At 48.0% G+C, this 12,096-nt stretch overlaps 1 long non-coding RNA gene across 1 annotated transcript in view; it reads left to right on the forward strand.

The window, feature by feature from the left end:
• The window catches only part of LOC109293965, a 112,654-nt gene that overhangs the window by 31,825 nt on the left and 68,733 nt on the right, over window positions 1–12,096 (forward strand). The window lies entirely within an intron of this gene.

Genomic DNA, 12,096 nt, shown 5'->3' on the forward strand with positions numbered 1-12,096 from the left:
TTCGGGGGGGGTGGGGGGGAGGGAGAAGAAAGCAGCTGCTGCCGACAGCCATGCATTCACAACTGTAAACGTAGTGCCAACTACAAATGACCACTTCCACTTTTCCCCAGGGGCCTGGGAATGACAGGGAACAGATTGCTCTAGACCAGTGGTTCTCAACCTTCTTTGTACCAGGACCCATTTGTAAACATCAATGGCAAGTCCTGACCCAGTGCCCCTCACTCCCGACCCACTACCCCCTGGCCCCAGCCCGCTGATGTATGGGGCAGGGGGTTGGTGTGTGGGGCATGGGGGGCCCCAAGCAGCCCCTTGCAGGCTGGAGCTCTGCCAGCATGCAAGGGACATCCCACGGTTTCCCTCTTTTTTCTGCTTTAAAGGAGGATCCATTTTTAAAGTTTGTTTGCGACCCTTTCATATATTCTTACGACCCACTTTTTGTTCATATGCTTTCCAGCTAAAGCATGCACTCCTGCCGGTGTCAGACATGTCTATTTGTTACACAGGAGCAGGGGGCCTAGGCCCACCAAGAACCTGTAAGCCTCCCTCTGTCATTAGAGGGAGACCACTAACTGTGTACCAACAGGATACTGGGGGAAACAGATGACAAAACAGGAACAGGAATGAATGTGAAAGATTAATAACTAGTGCTTCAAGGGTGGGAGACACTGACTAGCACCCTCTGCCCCTTGATTGTATCCAAGGAGCCTGTGGACACTTCTCAGTAAAACTGCCAGGTGCGGGTTACCAGGGATAGTATGACAACCATTTATGCATTGTTGACGTGGACCACGTGCACCAGCAAGGCCTTGAGCCGCAGCAGGGTGGCTTGGCTAGAACCTTGTAATCCATGCAGAGGAACGAGACTGGGTGCCCGTTCCTCCGTTCATGGGTGTCTCCCTTTTTGGGAAGCAGGGTCAGCACAGGGAGAGCTCCCTGTCTCCTTTGGACTCAGCCGATACTGTGGCGAGATTCTGGCCAAGGACATCACAGAAGGTATAGCAGAACTGCATTATCAGCCAGTCAGTAATGGAGACTTGTTGGTAGGCATCATCAGATTACTCTCTCAGTGAGAGGATCCTCCAGCCAGTACACTTGCTTGTGCCGTCCCTCATGGCAGTCCCTCTCTCAGCACCTGACAGATGTCAGCATCAGGCAGATTTGATGAGAAGTCTTGCAAAGAAGGCCCCTTGGCTTTTTGCAGCTTGCCAGGATCTGTGTGTAGGGTGCTGTCCTCTGCCAGGAAGCAGGTGATGTACTTCTTGGTATCTCACCTCTTCAGGGCAAAGAAGAAGCAGGAGGCATGATCCATCTCCTGGAGGAGCTGGATCTGCAATTGTACAAATGTGCCATGGGTGTGGTGGCTGTCCAGAGCCTGGAGCTCTTCTTGCTTCTCCTGAGACTCTTTGCACAGGAACAGGCTGTCTGGGTCAGTGGTGAGGCTGCTCTCCTCTCTCCAGCTCCAGCTCAGGTGACCACCTTTTCCAAATTGGAAGGCTGGACACATGCCTGCCTCTCCCCTCCCCCCCACCCCACCCCAGCTCCCAGTGGCGCGGCCAGAGCAGAGCGGAGAGGAGCCCATGGGGGGTGGAGGCCAGCTGCCCGCTCTGGGCTTGGGGTTCCCTGCCTCACTGTCCTGCCCTTGGGAGCCTCATGCCAACCACACCACTATAATGAGGGCCCCCCTGCCTGCCTGGCAGCAGTGAGGGGCACGACTCTGTCACTGCTGCCAGGTGGGCAGGGGGCACCTTGCCATGACAATGCAGCCGGTATGGGGCTCCCAGGGACAAGATATCAGGTCTGGAAGCCTGAAGCCTGCATCCTCCCTTGCCCAGTGCACAAATCAGGGAGGCATGGGCCCCTCCCATGCCCCCCTCCCTGGGAGTGTGCTCAGTGGCAGGGAGCTATTCCCACTTTCCCTCCCCCCCCAACCCCTGGATGAGCCACCCATGGCACCCTCCCACTCCCTGGCCAGGCCCTGTGGCTGCACATTCCTGTCCTGGGCCCTATGCACTGCCCCGGCTGGGCAATAGTGATAGATGACCCCCCTTAGGATGTCTGTGGAAGCCTGATTCCACTCTCTGCTGGTTTAGTCTTGTGCCTGAAGGGTGATGTCAAAGCTCCTCCCTAAGACCAGGCACTTGTAAGGCTCAGAGGGCGTTTATACACATGTTCTGGCAGGTTGGGGGGAGGGCGCTTTAATTACAGCAGCTCCAAGAGTTGATCTTAATTAAAGTGCTTAGAGTGTCACATGTATCAGCATTCCCTTGCTGAAAAATGGCGGCAGGGGCACTTTAACTAAAGCTCTTCAAACAAGCTTTAGTTAAAGTGCCTCCGCCACCATTTTTCAGCACAGGGACACTGATACATGTGACGCCAGAATCTGCTGGAAGTGGCACTTACCACTCTCTAGCAGACTTGATTAACTGATGCATGTGTATGCTTTGATGCATGTGTATAGGCACCCTGCCAGCTGAAGTTGAGCTCAGAGGAGACTGATTAAGGAAGCATCCCCAAACAGTCAGGCTTGGAAGACTTTCCATTCCCTCTGAGCTCCCTGGTGCTAACCAGGACCAAAAGTGGTAGTGCTGAAATATGGCAAGAGCCCATTCGTTTTGGATTTCCCATGCAGTTTTGCAGAGGAGCCAATTGTTTTCTTAGGCATCCACAGGCCCTGAAGCTTATTTTAGTGACACCTCTGAACATTTGGAGGCTGTGCCGGAACTTGATTGGATGCAAATCTATGTGTAGCAAAGCTTTGCACAAAGCTCTGGATTTCCCCTTGCTCTGTTTGTCATGTCTCTTCCTCGGCTTCCTCTTCTCCGCGTTGACCGTGTTCAGTCATTGTGCAGATCTCTCCTGCTGCAAGCCACTATGGGGTCTGAGTGGTGTGAGCTCTACACAACATTTTCTGCTGTGTTCCCCCAAATAAAAATCAGTCATTCATGCCTTCCTCTTTTCATCCCCACTGACTTAATCAGAAAAGCAGAGGAAAAAGGACTTGGACTGTAACCTGAGGCCTAAGTTCCCCAAAGTATCTGATTGTAGGGAAATTAGATAAGAACAGTATATCTGGAGCCCCAGTGGCTGGGGCTTACGTAAGTCTCATTCTCATGAAACAGTCGTTAAAAGAGAAAAAAAAAATATTCCTTAGGAAAAATACTAATACTATATGACAGGTAACTTCAGTTTCTTAAGACCAGGTGCCTCAGGAAGCCTAGGAACCCACTGGAGCACCAGCCTTGCCTAACACATCCACAGGTAGCTCCAAAACTTAGTGGACAAACCCTACAAGTAGGGTTCACTTTCACCCCCAATTGATAGTTCACCCGGTTGTAGCATAGCAGTGCGTCTGCAAGATGCCTTGCTATCAAGAGAAGCACTGATCTCTGCTTCCTAGCAAAAGACAGACTGCAGAACTCTAAGACTGACAATGCAAAGCACTTGTCTTTGTGGTTTGTATCTAAACTTTCATGCTTCTACCTGAAATTCCAGTTTCACTCCCATGACCTCACTGCTTTGTGCCTCAGTTTCCCTGAATCTGTTGTAACACTGTGATTCCACTCCATATACAACTGTTCTGAGATTCCCCCTATTAATAATTTGAAATGCTTTGTGATCATCAGATGGAAGTGCTGGAGAAATGACATTAGTTAATAATCCAACTAAACAATGATCATTATCTGCTGCTGTAAATGTGGGTCAGCAGCACCATTAATGGGCATGTTTCACTTTCATTTCATTAACTTTTTTTCACATATAAGAGAGCCCCCTGCTTCCCCAGATAAGGCTCTCACATGGCCCCTGTCCCAAGGAGCTCATGTTGCAAACAAAAAGCTCATGGTCTTGCACATGTGCAGGAATATATGCCAGAATATCAACAGCAACTAGACTCACAGACAACAGCCTGCATGCTCACTCTGGGCACTTGTTCAGTTCTGCGGACCTGCTGACCAAGCAAGCAGAGACATGCAAGTACAGCCACACTGTATTGTCTCAGCATTATGCTCTACTTCACACCAATTACAAGTGTCTGATTGGGAGGGGCAGGATGCTCATGCTGTTCTAGCTGACCACAGCCTGAATTTCAATGCTTCTGGATTGTGCCAGCAAATGATACCAAGTGGGGTTTGCTTTAGTGTCTGGCCAGAGCACAGGGGTACTGCTGATTTTCAGGCTATTTTTTATGGTAAACAACTGTATGTGTGGTGCAACAGACTCAGGTGAAAGGACTTAGAAGCTGCAGAGGGCTGAAGCTCAAAGGACATGCACAGAGCATCAGACCTCAGAAAGACTGCCAAAAAAACCAGGATCAAAAACAGGGAATGGGAGGTTCTACAATATGCTGAAATACACTGAATACGGCTGCATTTGCATGCTCTGTTCTGAGATCTGAGCTTCATAAAAGTTGCTTTCAGGTTACACATTCTATTCTATTCTATTCTATTCTATTCTATTCATGGTATCCCTTAGTGAATTAAGTGACATGACCAGCATCAGTCATGCCTGGTTTGTTGTGTATGCAGCATGGAACATTTTCTTAGGGAGATTTATAAATTCTGTGTAATCTCTGCTCAGTGTGTGTTGTGCTGCTAGAAGGGGATCACGACTGCCGTCAAGGGGAGTGTTTGATCTGAGCTATTAAAACCCCTTTCACGTAGTGGTAACTGGAAACAATAGGAGGGCACTGATAAAGGCAGTGGGCTGCATGGCAAGATCTATTCAGAAGCTAGCATATGTGGGCTGAGAATTCTCCTGATTGCAAATGCAGGAGCTATGGGATTGTTTTGGCAAGATGTGTAAGAAGCAAAAAGCCAGGAAAAAGCTGCTTCTCTTGTTGTCACCAGTCATGAGCATGGCCTTAAGAGGGAGCAGGGAGACAATACTTCCTGGATACAGGACTGATTGGAAGGGATGACTTAGAAATTGTAAGCAAGAACACTGCCTGCTTTTGCTTGTTCCTCCTGTGTATAAGGAAACAGGAGTCTACAGGGACTATTTCTAAAAAACCCAAAACAACCCTCCCCCGCAAAAACCCCCAAACAAACCAAAAAACTACTCCCCCCCACCCAAAAAAACCCACCCCAGGATTGCACCAAAGTTTATACCTTACTTGGTTCATCCATTTCTCCTCCTAAGAGATGCAAACTTGAAAGGCCTAGAATATTGGTTAACTGCTGAAGCCAGACAGACAACGATACTTTAGAGAAGGCGGGTAGGAAAAGTGCACTGTGCAGTAGGAGCAGAAAAGGCGGGGTGGGGGGGAATTCATTTCATAGCTCCAGGCCAACCCCTGAGAGAGCTCTGTCCTCTCACAGATGAACTTTACTCCTAAATTCTTTGTTACTATATTACAATAGCATATAAAGGACTCACCAGTTTGGGCCCTATTTAACTGAATGAACAAAATGCACAGTGCCTTCCCCAGAGAGCTTACAGTCTAGAAGTGGAGTTGTTGCAGGCCAGTGAGTAAACAGATGGAGGGGGAAGAAGGAACAAAGAAATCTTGCAGGTGTCATCATCCTTATGGCAGAGCTGAGATCCTTTTGTACTAGGGATAGGTGTGATGCTTGGGTACTTATTATGGTGTATGTGGTATGAGGCTACATACCTGTTTTCTGTGTCATGTGGCATGCAGCAGTTCTGAAGCTGTCATCAAGCTTCTTGCTTCCTATAGAGAGATGTCTTTACCTGTGTGCCTCTGTCAAATCACAAAACCTAGAAATAGTGGTATCACAGATAGGTTGGATGGCTAAATCAGACCTGCTGGCAGTACTGACCGTTGGCCCCTGTAGGCGTAGCTGGGAGGCAACAGGTGTCTTCTTCCTAACTAGGCTCATGAAGGGTAGAGGAGATGCTAAAGGAACTGTTTTCTCAGAGAGGGATGATGGACTCAGGGCTAAATTGATCTCAATAAATATTTGAGCAAGGCTGAATTATTTATGATTCTCCAGCGATACAATAGAAGGAACTGACAGAGTTGACCATGAATTTTCAAGATGATTTAGTTTTAAAATGCTGCTGGCTATTTATATGGGTCAGATTCCTCCTCACTCCCAGCCACTCTCCCATCCCCTGAATTACACAAACACAGAGTCAATATACAGATCTCTCCCTTTATCTGTCTTAATCTGCCAGTCACTAAGCGAGCAGCAAGCCTTGCTGTTTGATTCCCCAGGAGGACTGTAATTGGAAACCTTTGTCATTCAAATGAATGCAGAGAAGGAGAGAGAGGGGGGGGATACAGGGAAAGAAAGAAACCCTTTTGTTTGCATGCACAACATTGTACATAGAGAAGGATGAATCTGTACAGATCAGAGATTCAACCAGAATTGTACATAGCCAGTTCAGAGAGAGTCCACATGTTGAAAGCACTCTGGCAATGGCATTTGCAAGGAATAGTTTCCACAAGAGCTGATGACACTGCTGGACAAGTTATGGGAAAGGCTACCAAGAGGTGCCAGGAGAGGAAAGGTAACTACTCTACTGAAGAGGACCTTCACAATGCTTTGCATCTCTGTGCAGCTCCAGGCAAAGAATCATTGGCTTACACATGAAGGTGAGGGCACTTCCAGGATGAGTCAAAGTGAGGGCACTTCTGGGATGGCCAAAATACTGCCACTTAAAACTGCACAAGGTTTCTTGGCATATTAAGATCCTGGAGAAAATTCATCTCTATTATGTCTTCCATAGTCCATGCTTCTTTGAGTTATTGGGTGGATCTGGGCAGAAATGATTTTTGGAAAATATAAAACAGTGGTTCTCAATCTTTTTAGACTTGTGGTACCCTTTGTTCAACTCATGGCACCCCTTGGAAAATACCAGCTCTTAGTTTTCAGTATTTTTGACTACAGAAAAATAGTAGAGCAATTCTTCTGTTGCAAAGATCTCAGAAAGACCACAACAAACCAAAATGTTTTGGACACCATGGATTTTCATATGAAATCTCTAGTTTATCTTGTGAATCATATTTGCACACCAAACAGTGCTAACATTGCATGGTTCATCATGGCACCCTTGAAAGTCTCTCAAGCCACCCCAGAGTGCTGTGACACCCTGTTTGAGAATCACTGATATAAAAAGTGTAATGATGACATCCCCAGTACTGGCATTTAATGGAGTTTCCAGATCACTTTAGCAGTATATGGGCAATGCAGAGTCCTATGCAGAGATACCCGAGTTAATTTGTCCATATATAATTAACACAAGTAAAGTACTGAGCTAACATGAGTATACAGGTCTAAATACCTCAGATAGCTATAAGGGACTAGTTCAGACACCTCTGGTCAACCTGCATGGTCCTAGGTAGGCATCCCCTCATTGAGATCCTGCTGACATGACTGGAAGACTTTGAAAGCAGGTTTGTCTGACCAGAGACAAAGAGAGACTGTTTGGGGTGAGCCTGGGCATGGCTGAGATTCACAAATGCTTGGATAATATCATATTTGTGACAGAGCACATCCATTTACTCCATTACTGAACTTAGACAAAGGGTCCTTTAGGGCATATCTGCATGGAGAGAATTAAAAAAAATAAACTGAATTAATTAAAGGTGAGAATTTAAAATACATCAGTGAAACCACACTACATCTTCACCTGCATATTCTTATTCAGAGTTAAAGTGGTCTTAGCTTGGTTTAGCTAATTCACTTATCAAAAAGCCCTATTATCAAGGACTTAATATCAAGGAGCCCTATTATCAAGGACTCAATAGCTCTCTATTGACTAAAATTGACAGAGAAGCACTAGGGAGAACCCTTTGGAGCAGCTTGCCCACCTTACCACAAAGTTCAGAACATAATTTGGGAAAGTACAGAGCAGTTTATTTCCTTGATGTTGGTCCAGGTAGCAGCAGGAGGATGTAGAGACATGGCTTAGGACTCAGGCCTAGGGCACAGACCATGTCTGGTGGTATCTTTGGATTGTGATCCTACAAAGCAGCTACCCTTGGCCTTGATACCAGTACTTGAACCCAGCTACTCATGTATACTCATGCTGCAGAGCTCCATTTTGTGGCCACTATAGATCAAGGATGCCCAACTGCAGCCTGTGGGCCACATGTGGCCCATGGTGATAGAGCCTGGGACTCTCTGTCACTTGAAGGGAGAAAGAGCCTAGAGAGAGCCCTGCAAAGGACACCGGGCACACCTGCAATGGGGTTTCCAGGGAGTCCAGTTAATGATCCTAATTAGGGGGAACCTGCAGCCAACCCTGTGGAGTTACCTGCCCAGAAAGGGACAGGGCCTGGGAGAGATGTAAGGCAGGGCAAGAGCCAGGGCAGGTGCTTTGGCCCTGGAGGCTGAAGAGGGACGAGCTTGGCTATGGCCCAAGGTGCGTGGTGCTGAGAGGCAGACTGCATGTTCTATGCCTGGAGACAGCAAGCAAAGGGCTAGAGGCTAGCAGTGGACTAAGGCCTGTGGTTGGGTAGGAGTTGTGGTATAGGGCCAGGAGTTTAGAGGTTTAGTTATACCAGAGCCTTGTGTTTTGGTTAGTTTAGTCTGGTGGTTGGGGTGGGACTGAGGGCTTAGTTTGGTGGTTTGGAGGTCCCATTAGCACCTAAGAGGCATGCCACCACCTTGAGCCCTGCCTGAGGCAGGTGCAGACTGGGAGCCAATAGGCTCAGCACCCAGAGCAGGGCAGAGCCTGGGGCCGGAGGGTCCAGCAGCCTGAAAGGGGGCAGAGACAAAGGCCCCGGAGGGCAAGACAAGAAGCTGGGACCCAGAAGCTGGGTCTGGTATAGTGGACTGGAGCTAGAGGGCTCATCAAGAGAAAAGGGGCAGAGGCAAGCAGGCCAAGGCTTGAGATGGGAAATGCTTACATGTAACAGTCCTGAAGGCTGCAGGTGCCTTGGAGTGGCACAGGTGGTCAGGATGATCCTGAGATTAGACTAGGGTCCAGACTAGGGACTTCTGGCTATTAGGCAGATTGAGGCTCGCTCTAGGACCTTTAGGCAGCCTCCCTCCTCATAAAACAATAAGATCAAAGGCGTGGTGGGCAAGTAAGGAGGGAAGGGCACCCTAGAGCTGGAGCTGGGCAGGGATCGCGTGGCCACCACGGGGCATCACAGCCACGCCTGAAACATGAGCCTGCTACACCCACAAGGAGATAACTTGAGGGCCATGGACTTCTGCTTGGCTGCAGTTCCCCGATCTCTCTGGCCGCAATTGCAGCCAGTCTCTCTGGGCTCTCCCTCCCTCTTCTGACTGCTGCTTCCTGCCCCATCCCAGTCCCTGTGGGGCATGCTCTCCATAGCATGCAGCCTGCAGGCCCACATCTCTCCCTGGTGTGCTCCATGTGTTTTGTGGCCCTGCTGGTGTGGCCAATAGGGCATGAGCCATTTAGAAGTTGGACAGCCCTACTCTAGATTATAGTTTAATCCTTTGGGACCTCATGACAGTTAAAGCACGAGACAAAAGCTTTGTATCAGAACTTCTTAGACATACAAACTTGGCTCATAGGCAACACAAATGAGAGTTATGGATACAGGCAAAACAGCAAATTCCTGAATTTCTTTCTCACCTCTCTCTGCAGAGTCCTTATTACTCTGCAGAGTCTTCCTTGGGTTTTAGTTTGTGCTCTTGGGCAGGCAGGTGTCTTTTCTCCCCTCAGTCTTCCAGCTCTGCCTTCTCCCAGAAGTGATGTAACCTTTCTCCAATAGTGTAACATGGGGTGGGCAAGTGGGGCACATACGCTGGAGGCAGCCTAAGAGGAGGGGTGCCAGAAGGAAGGGAGGGTGGCACTTCACTCTCCCATTCCTCCCTGGTCTTGCACATCCCAGCAGTGGGGGCAATGTGTGTTATGAGGTGTAAGTTGCTCTGAGTGAGAACCATAGTTCTGTAGAGCAGCAGTGGGGTTTGCTACAACTAGGGGGCAAATATGTTTTTTGCTAAAATCAGTAATTCCTTTTGCCCTCCTGACATGGGCTTCAGTACAAAAAATCGTGATGAAATCTCCACCCTCATGCCCCCTGCCAGCAGCAATGAGTACCACTGCTGCTATAGTGAGCTACAATTCCCAGAATGCTTTGCACCACATGGGACACATGGCTCATGCCTGCTCCTTGCTGATGCTCTGTGGGTTGCTTCCTGGGGAGGGCTGAGAGAAGCTTGCCCCAGGTGCACTGTCCAGACATTATGTCACTGCCTTCCACACATAGGATTTTTGGATGTAAGCCACAGCGTGAGCTAAGCATATAAGGGTGGTTAAGCATTGGAACAGCCTACCTAGAGAAACTTGGGACTCTCATCCTTGGAAGTTTGCAAGGGCAGATTGGACATACACTTGGTTGGGATGGTTTAGTCAGGTACAATCCTGCCTTGAGCAAGTGGGCTGGACTAGATGACCTTATGAGGTCCCTTCCAGCCCTAATTTCCTACAGTCCTATGAGCACCTTTGTCTCTGGTATTGGCACTATTATGGGGGAAAATTTTGGCAGTGTTGACTATCCTATTCCCACATGCCACTGGAGCTGTCAGCTAATATGAAAGACACACAGCACAGACTTCTCAAAGAAACAGGGCTTCATTGACAAGCTTCTAGCAAACACCATATTAGCAAACACCGATCCAACAATGTGCCTTTGTTGCAAAGAAAGCTAAAAGCATAGTGGGCTAATGGTATACTAACGGCATCAGTAGGAGCGTTGCCAGCAGATCAAGGTAAGTGATTCTTCTCTTTTATTTGGCACTGGTGAGACCACATCTGGAGTACTGTGTCCAGTTTTGGGGCCCCCATTACATAAAGGATGTAGACAAATTGGAGAGAGTCCAGTGGAGGGCAACGAATGGTTAGGGGCTTGGGGGACATGACTTATGAGGAGATGGTGAGAGAACTGGGCTTATTTAGTCTGAAGAAGAGAAGACTGAGGGGAGATTTGATAGCAACCTTTAACTACCTGCAGGGTGGTTCCAAAGAGGAGGAACTACACTGTTCTTAGTGGTGGCAGATGACAGAACAAGGAGCAATTGTCTCAAGTTGCAGCAAGGGAAGTTTAGATTGGATATTAGGAAAAAAATTTCACTAGGAGGGTAGGAAAGCACTGGAACGGTTATCCAGAGAGGTTGTAGAATCTCCATCCTTGGAGGTTTTTAAGACCCATTTAGACAAAGCCTTGGCTGGGATGAGATAGTTGGGGATGGTTCCGCTTTGAGCAGGAGGTTGGGCTTGATGACCTCCTGAGGTCCCTTCCAACTCTGATTTTCTCTGATTCTATTAGCTACCGTGGATGCCATGTCCCACATGAGAAGGGCTGTCAAGTCATACAGAACGCCTGATGAGGACTGGTTTTATTTCCATTACACTCTCCTGCTTTGCCCTCACATACAACCATTTCAGATCTGGGGACTCCCTATACCTATAAACTAATGGCATTCCCATTGGCATGTATATGGCTTCCAGTATGTCAAACTATTTATGATAGACCTTGAAGTTGGTTTCCTCCACAGCTGCCCTCTTATCCCCCCCAAATATACCTGATGTACACTGATGATATCGTCATTGTTTGGATACGTGGGAAAGACTCTCCAGAGGACTTTAGTAAGTTCCAGCTCTCCATCCCACTAACTCTGGAATTCTCCACCCAGGAAATTCAATTCCTAGACCCTACAGTGAAGTTTTACAATGGCCCTATCACCTTCATGTTGTATCAAAAAACAACTGATCACCACAGCTACCTTCACACCACCAGCTTTCACCCTAAGCATACCACTAGATCCACTGCCCTCAGTGTTACAACCATATCTGCTCTGATCCCAATGACTGAGATTTTTACCTTAAGAAAGGGGAACAGGGATTCCTTCAGTTATAATCCAATCCCCAAACTGTAGCCACTCAAAACAACAAAGCCAGTCTCAGACCTCTCTCTGACCTGCTCCAATACCAACCCTGGGACAAGGACAAAATCTTTCTGGTTGTCACCTATGACTCCCAGCTGGAACACCTTGGACACGTCATTAATGACTTCCAACCCTTCCTGGAAAAGGATGACCATCTCAAATTAGCTACGGGGGACAAACCTATCCTGTCGTACAGACAGCCCCTACATTTCTAAGGAGCTAAGGAGGATAGTTGGAGAAGCGCTGAAGTCTCGGGGGGGGGGGG

This window comes from Gavialis gangeticus, unplaced genomic scaffold (genome assembly GCF_001723915.1).
Source record: "Gavialis gangeticus isolate Ggan-Ray unplaced genomic scaffold, GavGan_comp1, whole genome shotgun sequence".
NCBI classification, from domain to species: domain Eukaryota; kingdom Metazoa; phylum Chordata; order Crocodylia; family Gavialidae; genus Gavialis; species Gavialis gangeticus.